Here is a 7,535-nt window from a genome sequence, read left to right on the forward strand (position 1 = left end):
ATAGAGAATAGGATGTCAGGTAAGGTAAAAGAGAAGAGAAATTTTAGGATGACCATGCTAAATAACAAACTCCCAAGTGATCAAAGCAGTGGGAATAATTATTTTAAAATATGTAAGAACTTCAAATTCCAAGTATGATGAATGCCCTCTTACATGAAGTAATTTTTAAAAAACAGAATACCAAAGAGTGGGATAACTGGGTCAAATGGTGGTTCCATGCCTAGTTTTTTGAGGAATCTCGATAATGCTTTCTGGAGGGGTTGTACCAATATGCAGTCCCACCAATGATGTATGAAGACCAGGGTCCTAATTAGAACAAGATATATTCTGTTCTTGTATAATTATATCAGAATGAATTCTACCATCATGTATAACTAAAAAGAATCAATTAAAAAAAGGAATTTTTAAAAACAGGATATATATATTAAACAATGATTCTCAAAACTGGATATCAGGCAATGATTCCTCAGCGAGGAGAAACAAATGAAGTAAGCCTCACAGTTTATCCAGTAAACTGACTTAAGAGAATTTTCAGGTCATGGTATAGTGAAGGGGAACTAAAGTAGAACCCCATGATGAGATACCACTACACAGAACTTAAAGTGAAATATATAGCTTCAACTGCCTGTAGAGAAAAAAGAAATGTCTAGATCAATGACCTCAGCTTCCACCTTAAACTAGAAAAGAAGTAAGCTGAATAACGGCCATAAGGAAGATCAGAATTGAAATAATGAGATAGCAAATGGAATAGCAATAGGAAAAAATGGATGAAGTAAAAATCTAGTACTTTGAGGATATCAATAAAATTGACAAATCTCTGGTCAGTCATCAGGAAAAAAATAGAAAAATCAAATTACCAATATCAGGAATGAGAGAAAGGACATCACTCTCAGATTCTACACATATTTAAAAGATTACAGGGAATATTATGAACTTTATGCCAATTAATTCAACAACCTAGATGAAACATATATATTCTTTAAAAGACACAAACTACTAAAGACCACTCAAAAAGGAAGAGCTAACCTGAATGAATAGTCCTATAACTACTAAAGAAATTGTATTTTTAGTTTAAGAAATTTAGATCAAACACTCACACATACAACAAAACTCTCCTAAATCAGATGGCTTCATTGGTAGATTCTACCAAATATCTAAGGAGGAAAAAAATCAATTGTATGTAAAATTGAAAAGAAAGGAATACTTTCCAACTCATCCTATCAGGCCATTATTATCCTAGAGTGAAAACCAGACCTTGATGTTGGAATCAAAGAAAAACAGAATGAATATCCCTCACGAAAAGCGATGCAAAAAATCTTTAAATTTTTAGCAAATAAAAATCAGCATATGAAAAGGATATAATATATCATAACCAAGTAGGCATTCTCTCAGACTACAAGGTTGGTTTGACTGTCAAAATAAAACTGTCATGTACAACTAATTAGAACAAATAAAATAAAATAATTTTTAAAAATAAATAAATAAATAAAAGTAAGCCAAGCATGTTGGTACATGCCCGTAATCCCAGTGGCTGGGGAGGCTGAGGCAGAAGGATTGAGAGTTCTAAGCCAGCCTCAGCAATTTAGCGAGGCCCTTAGCAACTCAGTGAGACCCTGTCTGTAAATAAAATACAAAAAAGGGCTGGGGATGTGGCTCAATGTTTAAGAGCCCCTGAGTTCAATCCTCAGTACCAAAATAAATAAACATAGTACACGACATTAATAAACCCAGTCGCCAACTGGCAAATTTTGTAGTAGATAGCAAATGACTTTGATGCCAGGATTAGGTTTTGGTAGCCCTGTCCCTATGCAGTCTTGTGCTTCCTCTAGACACTAAACATTCTGCTATGGTTGCATCAAATCATGCAGAACCATCATTACAAGCTTATTTGACTAGCTCTCCTACTAAGCTAATATACTCTATAAGGGCAGATTGTTGATTTTTAATCTCAGCACCTGGTGAGGTGTTTTTGGTGCCCAGAACTTAGCAGGTGCTCATGAACAAGTGGATCTGAACTATCACAATCAGAGCAGGAAGCTAGCTTCAAGGGAGAAAGACTTTAGGGGCAGGGTATCAAGACAGGACTTAGAACCCAGAAACTAAAGGCCCACTTATTAAACTGTGTGGTAGTGTAGATCCTTCAACCAAGACAGATGGTCAGCTCCCAATTCAGTGTTGAGGTTCTGAGTATGACTGAACACCAAGGCCAACCTTCCTGAGCTCTTAAAGGAGACTCCTTAACTTCCCCAAAGACTTATCTTAAAGCCTGGGCACAAAGTTAAAGGAAGGGAACAAGTGGCAGGGATAAGATTCTCCCATGTAGAAGAGCACCAGGCAGGCTTTCTGCTTTCTGCTTCTAAGGTCATTCTGTCACAAAAGAGGGCTGCCTATGAGCATGATGCCCTCTGGTCATGCCCAGAAGTCTCACACTGCACCTCACGGCCTCTTCAGCCCAATCCTGGACCTCCTTTATCTGACTGCCCCCAGACTCCCACAAACATCAAACCCAGCTCATCACCACCCCCCAAACCACTGTGCTCTTCCTTCATTCCCTGACTGCACAGCAGAATCACCTCCAGCCAGCTGGCCAACCAGAACCAGGTCTGTTGAAGACTCCTCTCCTCATCCTCATCCATTCCACGTCAGTCATGTCCTTTAGATTCCAATTCTATCATCACTCAGCACTGTCTGCTCTGCCCAGAAACCCTTCCCTGATCCCTAGATGGCTAAAATGCCCCCTCTTCCTACCTTCCCATGGCATATCTCAGTCACATCCTGCCCAATTTAGCTGTCCCACTGGACTTGAAGTCACTTTGGATCCTGAACTATGTCTTAGTACACAGGCTAAATGACATGTTTGTTCAGCAAATAATAATTGAATCAATGAGAACAAATGATCCCACAACCATTGTAAGCCCTGCCCCCAGTCAGTACTTCCTAACTCCTTCTTTTTACTACTTAGCACTTATTGCCTTTTAACATACTGTAAGTTAACTTATTTCTTTTACTTAGTATCTCTTCATCCTCAACACCCGCACTGATGTAAACTCCAGGACAAAAACTATTTGATTTTGGTTTACCCCACCATACCAAATGTATAGAATAGTGCCGAGCACTTAGTAGACACTTACTAAACATGAATGATGAGCCTGCTGCTTATCTAGGTTCAGGTGGTCATGGCATTTTCTCAGCCATGATTCTCCTAAGTCCCTAGCAATACAGGCTCCTTCATTTGCTACCTTCTCCCACCCAGGACACACCTTCCTCATTTTCCTGGACAACAGTGTATTTTAGGGCTGCTGCTGCAAGAGCTACCAAAGGAAACACTTCCCATCTTAACATCTGGAAACTCACTTAGAAAGCATTTGAACCCTTGTGTGCCAGGAAAAGTACCTTTTAAATTTTTTATGATCCAGTAGTAAAGTCACCAGAAAATACTATTTTCAAAAAGCATTTAATGAGGATCAGTTGGTGCTTGAAAATTCAAATGCTTTTCAAAATTTAATATTTAAAAAACTTAGTTTTGGGAAATATTAAATTCTAGCTTTTGTTTCTAAGCCAGTGATAGAAAAATCATCTTTATTTTTTTAATAACAAAATCAAGGCTAAGGGTTATATGTAGTCCACAAAATCATGTCATCTTTTATGTTTCCCTAATTATGTTCTGTTAGGTTTTTCAAATTCATATGGAGTCTGAAAGTTCACAAAAATGATTTATTCATGAAGTTCTACATGAAAGAGAAAAAAAAACTGTAGAGTGTTTTTAAGCACTTACCATGTGGCAGACACTTTAGCTATGTCATGCTCTTTAATCTTGTGACTCTGGGATATAGGCCTGACTGGACCCATTGCAGAGTTGAAAAAACTCCAAATCAGAGTAACTAAGTAATTCTTGAAATATTTTGACTTTCAACAAAAAGAAAAGTCTGAAACTAATCTGGAAAAAATGGCAAGATTTGACAAAGCTAAATGAATGGGTAAATGAACGTTCTAGTGAGACAGAAAGATAGACCATCCCTGGGTATCCAGAAAAAGTGTCTCCATGAAGAAAGGGAAGAAGAGAGAATTGGGAAATCAAATTTCTGACCCCAAGTGGTCCTAGCCACAAGGACAGTTCCTTAACAGCCCCTAGACACAACTAACCACAAAAGGTACTTCTCTTGCATCAACAGACTCTCACCCCCACCCTTGTACTAAAAATAAAGGCTTGGAAATCACTTTTCTCAGATTTGCTGAAGTCCACAGAGAGAGAGAAATAAAGGGAGGGGGGAGGGAATGTGAGAGAGGAAGTTAATTGATTGGACCCCTTTCTGAACCTATATTTACATGTCATCCCACCAGTCACCTACAGGGACCAATGAAGCTCATGAACACCTCTAGACAACAGACACCCATTTGAGTTCTCCTTGGGACCCTTCCACTTCAGGAGCTCTGACTTTTTTCTTTCTATTACTCTAATAAATTCTGTTACTCACTCTCATCCTTATGTTTGTGAATTTCATTCTTCAAATTCACAAGACAAAGAATCCACCTGTCCATGCTCCATGTTATCCTAGTATATAATCTAGGTGAGTTTAAGATATTTAATAATAAATAATGATGGCAATAATTTGTCCAGAATACAGTGCTAATTAGGGGCAGAGCCCAGATTCAAATTCAAATCTGTCTGATTAGAAAACACATGTTTGTCCCACAATATTGTGCTGCCTCCTTAAAATGGAAACTATTATATATGTGCTTTAACCAGTATAGAACCAAATTAAAAGACTGGCAAGGTAGGTGAAATTCATCACCAAAGAGAATTATCATTAGCCATACTAATAATACAAATATAACAAATATTTGTATTATCTTGTATTTCATAAATTATTTCAGGCTGGCGGAGGAAGAGGGTGCCGTGATTGGTCGGCCCTGGGGCTGCGGGCAGTGGAGGGGCCTGGTGAGTCTGGGTTTCAAGCCTGTGCTGGACTTTCTCCTTCCATGTTTCCAGGTCGTAGGGGGCTACAGAGGGCGGGGAGGCGGTTCAGCAGACACCTGTCTTTGATTCTAGGAATCGTGGGGTTGAGAAAGGGTGGCCGGAAGTGATCTTGGGACTGACCGGAAGTGAGGCCTGGAGAGGAAAGAGAGCGGGACCCTGGAGGGAGGGAGGGGGCCTCCAGCAGAAGCGGGCGTGGAAGGTGGAAAAGCGGCGTGGGTGCGCGGTGCAGGTTGCCAGCCGCCGCTGGTGGTCTGTGTGGAAGGTAGTGCGCGACCGCCAGCGAGCTCCAGAGGCTAGCTAGCCCAAGGAGTGGGAGCGCGCGAGTTAAGTCTAGAATAGTTGAGCAAAGGGGGACTAATGCTCCTGAGAACTGGGCGGGAGGGATTTTGGAAGCCAGGGCGACCATGAGCAAGTAGCCAAGGGTATAGGAAATTAGTTGTGAGCCAGTGCTGGTCAGGCTTGCGGGTGGCTGGTGGAAACTTCGTGTGTGATATTGGTTTGGAGTTTTCTACTGCCCTACCCCACGTGGGCTGGAATTACACTCCGCGCCTTTGTGAAAGAAACGGTGTCTCCTGGAGGCAAGGAAGGAACCAGGATGGCTTGGGCTCTGAAGCTGCCTCTGGCCGATGAAGTGATTGAATCCCAGCTGGTGCAGGACTTTGATTCCAGTCTGTCCGGGATCGGTCAGGAACTGGGTGCTGGTGCCTATAGCATGAGCGATGTCCTCGCATTGCCCATTTTTAAGCAAGAAGAGTCAAATGTGCCTCCTGTTAATGAGAATGAAATCCTACCTTTTCAACATGCGCATTGTGCTGCCACCTCTCCAGCAGTGAAACTTCATGATGAAACCAAGGACAATCTTATGAAATCCGAATGCTAGACAATAGGAAACTTGGAGAACTCCCAAAAGTTAATGGCAAATTGGTGAAGAGTATATTCCGTGTAGTGTTCCATGACAGAAGGCTACAAGACACTGAACATCAGCAGTTGGAAGGATGGTGCTGGAACCTACCTGGAGATAGAATTCTTGATATAGATATCCCAGTGTCTGTGGGTATAATCCATCCTAGGGCTAATCCAACACAATTAAATACAGTGGAGTTCCTGTGGGACCCTGCAGATGACATCTGTGTTTATTCAGGTACTCTGTATTAGCACAGAGTTCACAATGAGGAAACATGGAGGAGAAAAGGGGGTGCCACTGAGAGTACAAATTGATACCTTCAAGGAGAATGAGAACAGGGAAATATACTGAGCACTTACACTCAGCCAGTTGCCAAATCAAAGTCTTCAAGCCCGAAGGTGCAGACAGAAAGCAAAAAACAGAGAGAAAAAGGAGCAAAGAACACCTCATGAAAAGGAGAAATACCAACCTTCCTATGAGACAACCATACTCATAGAGTGTTCTCCCTGGCCTGAGATCACATGTCAATAATTCCCCATCACCTGGCTTCAACAGTTCCCATAGAAGTTTTTCTGTTGGGGAAAGAAATGGTTCACCAAACCACCAACCAGATCCACCCCTCCAGTCACAGATAACCTCCTGCCAACAACCACACCTCAGGAAGCTCAGCAGTGGTTGCATCGAAACCGCTTTTCTACATTCACCAGGCTTTTTACCAACTTCTCAGGGGCAAATTTATTGAAACTAACTAGAGATGATGTGATCCAAATCTGTGGCCCTGCAGATGGAATCAGACTTTTTAATGCATTAAAAGGCCGGATGCTGCAACCAAGGTTAACCATTTACGTCTGTCAGGAATCACTGCTATTTAGGGAACAGCAGCAGCAACCGCAACAGAAGCATGATGGAGACTCAAATGGTACTTTCTTCATATACCATGCTATCTATCTAGAAGAACTGATGGCTGTTGAATTGACAGAAAAATTTGCTCAGCTTTTCAGAATTTCTCCTCGCCAGATCAGCCAGATTTACAAGCAGGGGCCAACAGGAATCCCATGTACTCATCAGTGATGAGATGATACTGAACTTTCAGGAAGAAGCCTGTCTTATTCTGGACACAATGAAAGCAGAAACCAATGCTAGCTATCATATTATACTGAAGTAGGAGTGAAGCATTCCATGCTTAGTGGCTGCTGCTTCCCTCACCTCTTGAAAACTTCCCTCTTGGCCTGTGAATAGAGATTAGAAGGTCTGCAGGAACTTGACTCATCTAACCCTGTTGGGGGGAAATCGAGGCCCTGGAGGCAGAATCCCAGCCCTCTGTGTTGGCCTAAGCTCTGTATCACACAGATTACTGCCCAACATGCAGTTCTGAAGCAATTTTTTAGTTAAATTCTGGCCCTTGTTGCTGAGTATCAATAGGAATTCCACATCATTTAGGGCATATGTAGGACATAGTGATGATGGGAATTGTGTGATGTTTAATGGAAAGATGTTAAATTTTGTGATATGGAGTCATGTAATTTTTTTCTAATATAAAAATGAACATCTATAAAAAAATAAATAGATTAGTTCATATACTATTTTCTTCCCAATGCTTTTGAAATGGTTTAATAACCCTAGACCAGGATATTTGTAAACTTACCCCCATTT

General features: G+C 41.1%; 1 pseudogene; it reads left to right on the top strand.

Moving 5' to 3' along the window:
* Positions 1-5,573: 5,573 nt before the first annotated feature.
* Positions 5,574-7,047, top strand: LOC124965675 (alpha-globin transcription factor CP2-like; annotated as a pseudogene).
* Positions 7,048-7,535: the final 488 nt, after the last annotated feature.

This window comes from Sciurus carolinensis, chromosome 15, assembly GCF_902686445.1.
Source record: "Sciurus carolinensis chromosome 15, mSciCar1.2, whole genome shotgun sequence".
Lineage (NCBI taxonomy): Eukaryota > Metazoa > Chordata > Mammalia > Rodentia > Sciuridae > Sciurus > Sciurus carolinensis.